The 12,156-nt window shown below is 40.6% G+C and overlaps 1 protein-coding gene across 1 annotated transcript in view; it reads left to right on the plus strand.

Moving 5' to 3' along the window:
- Window positions 1-9,097: 9,097 nt before the first annotated feature.
- Window positions 9,098-12,156, plus strand: part of LOC116356214 (eyes absent homolog 4) — a gene marked incomplete in the record, with an annotated part of 107,025 nt that continues 103,966 nt past the window's right edge. The window contains 1 exon segment of the mRNA XM_031800731.1: window positions 9,098-9,529.

Here is a 12,156-nt window from a genome sequence, read left to right on the forward strand (position 1 = left end):
CGGTACCTCTTGCTGTGCGGTAGCAGAGAGAACAGTCTATGACTTGGGTGGCTGGAGTCTTTGACAGTTTAAGGCCTTCCTCTGACACCGCCTGGTATGAAGGTCCTGGTTGGCAGGGAGCTGGGCCCCAGTGATGTACTGGGTCGTACACACTACCCTCTGTAGCGCCTTGTGGTCAGATGCCAAGCATTTGCCATACCAAGTGATGATGCAGTCAATCAAGATGCTCTCAGTGGTGCAGCTGTAGAACTTTTCTGAGGATCTGAGGGCCCATGACGAATCTTTTCAGCCTCCAGAGGGGGAATAGTCGTGCCTTCTTCATGACTGTGTTGGTGTGTGTGGACCATGATAATTCCTTTGTGATTCTGACACGATGGACTCAAAGTTCTCCCCCCTGCTCACCACAGCCTCGTTGATGTGGATGGGGGCGTGATGGGGCGTGGCTCGACCCCTCCATTTTCTGTAATCCACGATCAGCTCCTTTGTCTTGCTGACACTGAAAGAGAGGTTGTTGCCCCACACTGCCAGGTCACCGTCTCCCTATAGGCTGTCTCACCACAGTCGTGTTGTCCGCAAACTTAATGATGGTGTTGGAGTCATGCGGTCTTGGATAAACAGGGAGTACAGAAAGTGACTAGGCAATCAGGATAGATAATAAATAGAGTAGCAGCAGAGAGAGAGAGAGAGAGAGAGTGTGTGTGTGTGTGTGTGTGTGTGTATTATGTGTGAGTGTGTGGGTAGAGTCTGGTGAGTGTGCATAGAACCAGTGCAAGAGAGCCAGTGCAACAAAATGTCAGTGAAGACACTTTTTCAGCCGGTCAGCGCATGCTCGTAGTACGGGTCTTGGTAATCCGTCTGGCCCTGCGACCTTGTGAACGTTAACCTGTTTAAAGGTCTTACTCACATCGGCTACGGAGAGCGTGATGTCACAGTCATCCAGAACAGCTGGTGCTCTCATGCATGGTTCAGTATTGCTTGCCTCGAAGTGAGCATGGAAGGCATTTAGCTCGTCTTGTAGGCTCCTGTCCCTGGGCAGCTCTCAGCTGGGTTTCCCTTCATAGTTTGTGATAATTTGCAAGACGCGTCACATCCGACGAGCGTTAGAGACGGTGTAGCAGGATTCGATCTAAGTCCATGTTTTATGGTTCGTCGGAGGTCAAAGCAGGATTTCTTATGAGCGTCCGGATTAGTATCCCACTTCTTGAAAGCGGCATCTCTAGCCTTTAGCTCAGTGTGGATGTTGCCTGTAATCCATAGCTTCGGGTTGGGATATGTATGTATGATCGAATCCAGGCTGTATCACAACCGGCTGTGATTGGGAGTCCCATAGGGAGGCAGACAATTGGCCCAGCGTCGTCCGGGTTTGGCCAGTGTAGGCCGTCATTGTAAATCTGACTTGCCTAGTTAAATAAAGTTAATAAATTAAATTAAATGTACGAAGCCCTGATGTGGTAAACATCGCGGATCATATTCCACCCATACAACAGTCCTGTAGCTTAGCATCCGCTTCATCAGACCACTTCCATATTTTGCGCGTTACTTGTACTTCCTGTTTGAGTTTTTGCTTGTAAGCAGGAATCAGAAGGAAAGGGTCAGATTTGCCAAATGGAGGGTGAGCTTTGTATGTGTTGTAGTACTTGAGACCGAGAGTCTCTAGTCCGGTCTCCAGACACATATTGAGTGTCTTGGTGTTGTCTCGGGAGGATACATTTTTACTCGACCTTGACTGGTGGAGTAAAACACTCATAATTATCAGTCAGCTGATAAAAGCTTTCCTTTCTTGAAAATAAATCACTTATTGAAACCTGGGATTCTTTAATTCTTTAATCATAACAATACTGTCCTTTACTTTCATTGAAAAAAATATCCTCAAATTCTGTCCCAATTTCCTTGTCTTGCTGGTAGGGAAGAGTGGGGGAAATTGTTGGAAGTTGTGCGCTCATTATTAGTAAAGGAGAGAAGGGAAAACTGTAACAGTCTTTTTTTTCTCTCAAAACACTTTAAATATATTCACGTGTGAATTTCAGCGGAACATCATCTGGCAATTGGTTGTCGCATTGAGCAGCTCACAGAAGAATGGCATCGGTAGGTTGGAAAGATGTTTCAACTTGTTGAGTGTAGGGGGCAGTATATTGATGTTTTTTTATGAAAAACGTACCCAAATGAAACTGCCTATTTCTCGGGCCCAGAATCTAGAATACGCATATATAAAACACTCTAAAGTTTCCAGAACTGTCAAAATATTGTCTGTGAGTATAACGGAACTGATATTGCAGGCGAAAACCTGAGGAAAATCCAACCAGGAAGTGCTGTTTTTTCTGAAAGCTCTCTGTTCCATTGCATGCCTTCCCTCCATTTAAAGGGATATCAACCAGATTCCTTTTCCTATGGCTTCCACGTGGTGTGAACAGTCTTTAAATGGTGCGTGATACAGAATCTACCTGTAAATGGGACGGCAGGTAGCCTAGTGGTTAGCGCGTTGGACTAGTAACCAGAAGGTTTCAAGATCCAGAAGGTTTTCAAATCCTGAGCTGGTAAAAATCTGTCGTTCTACCCCTGAACTGTAGCTAGGCCGTCATTGAAAATGAAAATTTGTTCTAGACTGACATGCCTAGATAAATAAAGGTGAAAAATGCCTTGCAAAAGCAGCCATTTTTCCTATTTTGTTGCATTACAAATGTAATTTAATATGATTTTAATTTGGATTTCAAATAATGGACATACACAAAAATAGTCCAAATTGGTGAAGTGAAATTTTTTTTTAAATGGGGGAAAAATTCAGCGTGAAAGTGGTGCGTCTATTCACCCCCCTAAATTAGATCTTGTGCAACCAATTACCTTCAGAAGTCACAATATTAGTTAAATAAAGTCCACCTGTGTGCAATCTAAGTGTCATATGATCTGTCACATGATCTCAGCATATATACACCTGTTCTGAAAGGCCTCAGAGTCTGCAACACCACTAAGCAAAGGGCACCACCAAGCAAGCGGCACCATGAAGACCAAGGAGCTCTCCAAACAGGTCAGGGACAAAGTCATGGAGAAGTACATATCAGGGTTGGGTTATAAAAAAATATCCCAAACTTTAAACACCCCACAAAGCACCATTAAATCCATTATTAAAAAATGGAAAGAACATGTCACCACAACAAACCTGTCAAGAGAGGGCGGCTCACCAAAACTCACAGACCAGGCAAGGAGGGCATTAATCAGAGAGGCAACAAAGTGACCAAAGATAACCCTGAAGAAGCTGCAAAGCTCCACAGCGAAGATTGGAGTATCTGTCCATAGGACCACTATAAGCCATACACTCCACAGAGCAGGGCCTTACGGAAGAGTGGCCAGAAAAAAGCAAACACGTTTGGTGTTGGCCAAAAGGCATATGGGAGACTCCCCAAACATATGGAAGAAGGTACTCTGGTTAGATGAGACTAAAATTGAGCTTTTTGTCCATCAAGGAAAACGCTATGTCTGGCGCAAACCCAACACCTCTCATCACCCCAAGAACACCATCCCCACAGTGAAGTATGATGGTGGAAGGATCAAGCTGTGGGTATGTTGTTCATCGGCAGGGACTGAGAAACTGGTCAGAATTTAAGGAATGATGGATGGCGCTAAATACAGGGAAATTCTTGAGGGAAACCTGTTTCAGTCTTCAAGATATTTGAGACTGGGACAGAGGTTCACCTTCCAGCAGCACAATGACCCTAAGCATACTGCTAAAGCAACACTCCAGTGGTTTAAGGGGAAACATTGAAATGTCTTGGAATGGCCTAGTCAAAGTCCAGACCTAAATCCAATTTAGAATCTGTGGTATGACTTAAAGATTGCTGTACACCAGCGGAACCCATCCAACTTGAAGGAGCTGAAGCAGTTTTGCCTTGAAGAATGGGCAAAAATCCCAGTGTGCTAGACGTGCCAAGCTTATAGAGACATACCCCAAGAGGCTTGCAGCTGTAATGGCTGCAAAAGGTGGCTCTACAAAGTATTGACATACTATAGTTATGCTCACTTTTTATTATCATCACTGTATATTATTATCATCACTGCATATTATTATCATCACTGCATATTATTATCATCATCACTGTATATTATTATCATCACTGCATATTATTATCATCACTGTATATTATTATCATCACTGCATATTATTATCATCACTGTATATTATTATCATCACTGCATATTATTATCATCACTGTATATTATTGTCATCATCACTGCATATTATTATCATCACTGTATATTATTATCATCACTGCATATTATTATCATCACTGTATATTATTATCATCACTGTATATTATTATCATCACTGCATATTATTATCATCACTGCATATTATTATTATCATCTCTGCATATTATTATCATCACTGTATATTATTATCATCACTGCATATTATTATCATCACTGCATATTATTATCATCACTGTATATTATTATCATCACTGCATATTATTATCATCACTGCATATTATTATCATCACTGCATATTATTATTATCATCACTGCATTGTTGGGAAAGATGGTAGGAATTTCACCGTACTGTTTCAAACCTGCTGTGTACGTGGTAAATAAATGTTGAACTTGACTGTTTTAAAAGACTCCATCTTAAAGACATAAAACATAGGCTGTGTTTGATTTCCAACAGTCGTAGGAACAATGAGAGGGAAATGACTTTACAAGTGTAATATACAGTGCCTTGCGAAAGTATTCGGCCCCCTTGAACTTTGCGACCTTTTGCCACATTTCAGGCTTCAAACATAAAGTTATAAAACTGTATTTTTTTGTGAAGAATCAACAACAAGTGGGACACAATCATGAAGTGGAACGACATTTATTGGATATTTCAAACTTTTTTAACAAATCAAAAACTGAAAAATTGGGCGTGCAAAATTATTCAGCCCCTTTACTTTCAGTGCAGCAAACTCTCTCCAGAAGTTCAGTGAGGATCTCTGAATGATCCAATGTTGACCTAAATGACTAATGATGATAAATACAATCCACCTGTGTGTAATCAAGTCTCCGTATAAATGCACCTGCACTGTGATAGTCTCAGAGGTCCGTTAAAAGCGCAGAGAGCATCATGAAGAACAAGGAACACACCAGGCAGGTCCGAGATACTGTTGTGAAGAAGTTTAAAGACGGATTTGGATACAAAAAGATTTCCCAAGCTTTAAGGAGCACTGTGCAAGCGATAATATTGAAATGGAAGGAGTATCAGACCACTGCAAATCTACCAAGACCTGGCCGTCCCTCTAAACTTTCAGCTCATACAAGGAGAAGACTGATCAGAGATGCAGCCAAGAGGCCCGTGATCACTCTGGATGAACTGCAGAGATCTACAGCTGAGGTGGGAGACTCTGTCCATAGGGCAACAATCAGTCGTATATTGCACAAATCTGGCCTTTATGGAAGAGTGGCAAGAAGCAAGCAATTTCTTAAAGATATCCATAAAAAGTGTTGTTTAAAGTTTGCCACAAGCCACCTGGGAGACACACCAAACATGTGGAAGAATGTGCTCTGGTCAGATGAAACCAAAATTGAACTTTTTGGCAACAATGCAAAACGTTATGTTTGGCGTAAAAGCAACACAGCTCATCACCCTGAACACACCACCCCCACTGTCAAACATGGTGGTGGCAGCATCATGGTTTGGGCCTGCTTTTCTTCAGCAGGGACAGGGAAGATGGTTAAAATTGATGGGAAGATGGATGGAGCCAAATACAGGACCATTCTGGAAGAAAACCTGATGGAGTCTGCAAAAGACCTGAGACTGGGACGGAGATTTGTCTTCCAACAAGACAATGATCCAAAACATAAAGCAAAATCTACAAAGGAATGGTTCAAAAATAAACATATCCAGGTGTTAGAATGGCCAAGTCAAAGTCCAGACCTGAATCCAATCGAGAATCTGTGGAAAGAACTGAAAACTGCTGTTCACAAATGCTCTCCATCCAACCTCACTGAGCTCGAGCTGTTTTGCAAGGAGGAATGGGAAAAAATGTCAGTCTCTCGATGTGCAAAACTGATAGAGACATACCCCAAGCGACTTACAGCTGTAATCGCAGCAAAAGGTGGCTCTACAAAGTATTAACTTAAGGGGGCTGAATAATTTTGCACGCCCAATTTTTCAGTTTTTGATTTGTTAAAAAAGTTTGAAATATCCAATAAATGTCGTTCCACTTCATGATTGTGTCCCACTTGTTGATTCTTCACAAAAAAATACAGTTTTATATCTTTATGTTTGAAGCCTGAAATGTGGCAAAAGGTCGCAAAGTTCAAGGGGGCCGGATACTTTCGCAAGGCACTGTATATACAGTACCAGTCAAAAGGTTGGACACGGGAGGGATTCTTAAAGAAAAACTAACAGGTCTGTGAGAGCCGGAATTCTTACTCGTTGGTAGGTGGTCAAATACTTATGTCATGCAATAAAATGCAAATTAATTACTTAAAAATCATACAATGTGATTTTATGCATTTTTGTTTTAGATTCCGTCTATCACAGTTAAAGTGTACCTATGATAAAAAAATTACAGCCCTCTACATGCTTTGTAAGTAGGAAAACCTGCAAAATCTGCAGTGGTTCAAATACTTGTTCTCCCCACTGTATTTAAAGAATTAGATATCAAGAATTCAAACAGGAAATGGCATAACAAAATGTTGACAGCTGAAGCACACATATTTCTTTGACCAGTAAGTTTTATTTTATCCATAAACCTTGTTTTTGATCAAATTTGAATCCATAAAAGGTAAAGTGAGTTTTTATGCTGTTTGTGTAAATGTTAAGACAGAGGGAGCTGCACAGGACTGAACGTGTTCAGAATGGATGGCCTTGTTTTTAGGATGGCCTTGTATTTAGGATGACCTTGTATTTAGGATGGCCTTGTATTTAGGATGGCCTTGTATTTAGGATGGCCTTGTATTTAGGATGGCCTTGTATTTAGGATGGCCTTGTATTTAGGATGGCCTTGTATTTAGGATGACCTTGTATTTAGGATGGCCTTGTATTTAGGATGGCCTTGTATTTAGGATGGCCTTGTTTTTAGGATGGCCTTGTATTTAGGATGGCCTTGTATTTAATGGCCTTGTTTTTAGGATGGCCTTGTATTTAGGATGGCCTTGTTTTTAGGATGGCCTTGTTGTGTGGATGGCCTTGTTGTGTGGATGGCCTTGTATTTAATGGCCTTGTATTTGGGATGGCCTTGTTTTTAGGATGGCCTTGTTGTGTGGATGGCCTTGTTTTTTTAGGATGGCCTTGTTGTGTGGATGGCCTTGTATTTAGGATGGCCTTGTATTTTTTATTTTTTTTATTTAACATTTATTTAACCAGGAAGGGCTCATTGAGATTAAAATATATTTTTCAAGAGCGCCCTGGCCAAGATAGGCAGCACCAAGTCATTACAAAAAAAATGACAGACAGACAACATGAAAAACTACAAGTAATCTAGTAAAAACCATTGAATTCACAAGAGTATAAAACAGCTCATTAAAAACATTGACAGGTCAGGGAATCAGCCTCAAAATCCTTCATCAGTGATTTAAAAACAACAATCGGGAGAAGTTCTTCCAGTTTAAAAGTATTTTGTAAGGTGTTCCAAGACGATGGTGCAGAGGACATAAAAGCCCTTTTACCAAATTCAGTTTGGACATTTGGAACAGTTAGCACGATAAAGTCCAGCGAACGAAGAGACGACCCACCACATTTCTGAACAATAAAAATGCACAAATAAAAAGGTAGTAAACCCAAAATGGCTTTGTAAATAAAAGTATACCAGTGCCTGAGCCTGCGAGAGACTAGAGAAGGCCAGCCAACCCTGGTCTACAAAGTGCAGTGGTGCGTAAGGGTTTTGCAGTTTAAAATAAATCTCAAAGTGCCATGGTAAAGGGTGTCAATTGATCTCAAACAATGAGCGGAAGCATTCATATATAAAATATCCCCATAGTCTAGTAAAGGCATAAATGTAGGTGATACTTGCCTCCTTCTGGCTTCAAAAGAATAACAGGCCGTATTCCTAAAATAAAATCCCAATTTCATCTTCAAGTTGTTGAAGATGCAATTTAAAAGAGAGGCTGTCATCAATTAAAATTCCAAGATATGTATATGAGGTTACAACCTCAATCTCCTTGCCCTGACAGGTAGTAATAGGTGAAAGGTTCAGAGGTCTATTTCTTGCATTAGAAAACACCATTAGTTTAGTTTTGTCAGTATAGAGGATAAGCTTCCATTGACACAAGGTATGTTGAACAGTATAAAAAGCAGTTTGCAAGTTCTGGAAAGCTTTTGTAAGAGACGAGGCACACCAGTAAATAACAGTATCATCAGCATAAAAATGAAGTTGCGCATTTTGGACATTTTTTGTCTAAATCATTTATATAAATAGTGAATAAGAGAGGACCAAGTACAGAGCCTTGGGGCACACCATTACAGACAGACAATTTAACAGACATAAGCCCGTCAAATTGAGTGCACTGAGTTCTATCAGACAGATAGTTAGCAAACCATGCAACTGCATGCTCCGAAAGACCTACACTCGACAATCTCTGCCTTAGTATAGCATGATCAACTGCATCAAAGGCCTTGTATTCGATGGCCTTGTATTTAGGATGGCCTTGTTGTGTGGAAAGCCCCCATAGCATAATACACTCAAGACGCTTCATGCCGAGGCCTGCTTCTAAATGTATAATTAGTTCATTGTGTTGTAATTGTACAACGGGAACTTGGGATGACATGTTAAAGTCCACTTCATGCACATATTTTCAAACGTATAGAAAAGTACATTGGTCAGCGCGTCATTTTACTACCCATCCCTAATTATCTGGATTTACATTGAGAAATGAATATGTTTTGTTGTAGTTTGGCTCGGTTGAAGTGTTGTGGTATTATGTACGTTATTAACTGGAGAGAGCACGCTGTTCTACTTCAGAGAGGGATAGATCAAACTTGGCACATCATTTGGGCCACACTATTAATAAGAATGTCATTTCGGTATCCCCCTCCCACCCCCTGTACCCCATTACTGCTTTGGACATTTGCCAAATGGTGGACGCATGGCAGCTGGACGCATGCGCAGTGTGCCGTGATCAACACAGCTCAGCTTCATTCGCTCTTCAAGAAGGGGTCTTAAATGCCGATCGAAGTACTCAAACAAACTTTATATCAACGTTAAAATAACTAGTGAGCTTTCGTAGAGTGAACGGTCCATTGCACCATATAGCGCTCCGACGTGCCGCTTAAATTAGTCCTATAGTTTATTTTACAGTTAAAAGTGTTGTTTTTTTCCGCTGTTGTTCTGGTATCTTCGCTAAGGCTAATGTCAGTCAGTCAGACCAACTCATGTGTTTGAACTTCTTCAGAGAACGAGTCCAGTCCCGGTGACAGCAGCAGAGCGAGCTGTGTGTTCCGCTGTTCCAACTCCTCTTCAATCTATCATCATGAGCTTGTCCAAAGAGTGAAAACGGAAATTGGAAACGAAAGTGTTTTTTTTTTAAAGTACAAACGAAGATATCTTCCCAACCCAAGGTATGTTTTGTATTATTTCATTATTTTTTGTTGTGTGTGTGAAAATGCTTAGTCTAAATGTTGGCCACATAGGTCTATAGAATAAATAGGGCTATAAAACAGCCCATTGAAACGACGGGGTTATAACATGTTATGCAGGTGTAATTTTCTAATGTTGATATGCAGCCGTTATAAACTAAACTAAAAATCGAATAAATCCTGTTTTTATGAGCCCTTTTGTAGAGTAATCATTTTGCTATTTGTTTGACTATTTAGTCGTAATAACTTGTTTTCATCTCCAATTATTAATTGACCTTTGAATAGATCAGTAGGCCTATAGGCTGCATTTAGGCGTATCTGCTGTCTATCAATGGGTAGTGTAGTAGACCTAGCTAGGCCTAGTGTTCAACAATAATTAAATATTATAGCTTTGTTACACCTTAATATTTATTAGGCCTAATTTTGAATGAGGTGTCATTAATATCTGTGCTAGATTTGGAATATACCTCTGAAATAGTTTTCCCCAAAAACATTTTACAGTATATATTTATTATTTTAAGCCATGTATTTCTTACATCATACAGACTAATAATATAACTCTATAATTGTAATATTCCCTTTCCACTTTCACCGTTTAGAAACTTCAGCATTCGCGAGCTCCATGCAATGCGTTGCTCATGCCCTCGCAGTCGCCGGTGGCCACGAGCGCATACCGAAACAGTCTCCGTCTCTTGCGCTGTCCATCCTCGTGCCGAACGGGCCGCTTCTATCCCTCTCTTGTGCAGACCGGCGGACTCTCTCTCTCTCTCTCTCTGCCTCACTTGTGATCTTCACGTGTATTTTGTGTTTATATTTGATATGTAGGGAATGAGATTAGTATCCCCTACTGCAACACGCAGGACCACCACCATGCATGCCACGACGCGCCACTTGCTCCGTCCCAGAATGGCCCTGGCTGGCTAACGGCCTGTCCCTAACAACTAGCAACAACATGATCTGAATCTGATACCTAACGAAATTCATACAGGATCGATTACACATTGAGGACTCATAGCCAAAACGCACTTATGCACAGCTAAGCGCAGTAGGCCAATCTCTATTGTTTTGGTGAGGTTTAGGGGTGTTGTAAATGGAAGTGTTCGCCCGGACTTGTATAGCCTACGTTATTTTTAACTCACAATTGTCTTGAGGGAATATTGGTGTCAAAATTCGTTACATAATTTGAATAGACATGTATTTCACATTATAGGCTATTCAACATGGGTGTACTGGTACTGTTAAGGTAGTGAAAGAATGACAAGATATCCAATAATGCTTTTAAAAGTTTGGTAACTATGCATGGATCCCCAAAGTCACAGGCCTTAGCCTATTCGTGCCAAATATTTGATTATTATTTTTTTTTTACGGGAACTTCTATTGTATTAATCTATTACAATTTAGTGTGGTCTACTTATTGATGTAAATATAAAACATTTGCGTTTTTATTATTTTAATGATTGAATGTAATTGTTTCATTTCAACAGTTGCGGCTGACATTTGTTAGTGGTTCCGGTCTATTTGTGACACCTGTACTGTCATTGCAAAACTACCATTCCAGTATTTTACTTGCTATATTGTATTTACTTTGCCATCATGGCCTTTTTTGCCTTTACCTCCCTTCTCACCTCATTTGCTCACATTGTATATAGACTTGTTTATACTGCATTATTGACTGTATGTTTGTTTACTCCATGTGTAACTCTGTGTCGTTTTATCTGTCGAACTGCTTTGCTTTATCTTGGCCAGGTCGCAATTGTAAATGAGAACTTGTTCTCAACTTGCCTACCTGGTTAAATAAAGGTAAAATAAAAATAAATAAATAAATAAAACTAGTGTATGTTCAGATGGAAAAGGTGAAGTCTACAGTAAACTGTCTACTTGCGCTATGACATAATCATTATTCTAGACAACTACGCATCAGAGACATCACGTGATGAACAATTGTCCCAAAATATTACCCATGACATCCAGTGGTTGCTCTTACGAGAAAATGTGGACCCCCCCCCCCCCTTTCAAATGCACACACATTTATTTCCAGCCCGTTATTTTTTTTAAACAGTAGCCTATAGAACCACATATAGTTGTGATTGCACTGGGACTATACTGGTCTAGCTGACTGGGACTATACTGGTCTAGCTGACTGGGACTATACTGGTCTAGCTGACTGGGACTATACTGGTCTAGCTGACTGGGACTATATCAACTCCAATTGATATCGTTCCCGTTTAGACCTACTTTAACAATTACGCACCACACAGAGTCGTAAATTAGTAACTTATCTTCGGGGCCTTTGCTGGAATAGTCTGCCAATACCGCGGTAGTAAACGCCTGAAATGTCTTTCCGATAATGGTAGTAAAGCCGTGGTGACACGCTGGCATTACGCTATTTGGGGAGATGACCATGGCTCCTCTCGTGTGCCTGGACGTTTTATAAAGAATCAACCCAAACAGGAATTCCCATCACGTTTTGGAAACTCGAGAATAGCGGACCTTGGCTACAATATACAAAAAGAAATCAGATTCTGTTGTCAATAATGTACGTTTTGGATTTGAAGAGGAGCGCTTTTCCCTCCACATCTGCGCTCTAGTCGAGACAATAGGATCGTGAC

This window comes from Oncorhynchus kisutch, linkage group LG21 (genome assembly GCF_002021735.2).
Source record: "Oncorhynchus kisutch isolate 150728-3 linkage group LG21, Okis_V2, whole genome shotgun sequence".
In the NCBI taxonomy this organism is placed as follows: domain Eukaryota; kingdom Metazoa; phylum Chordata; class Actinopteri; order Salmoniformes; family Salmonidae; genus Oncorhynchus; species Oncorhynchus kisutch.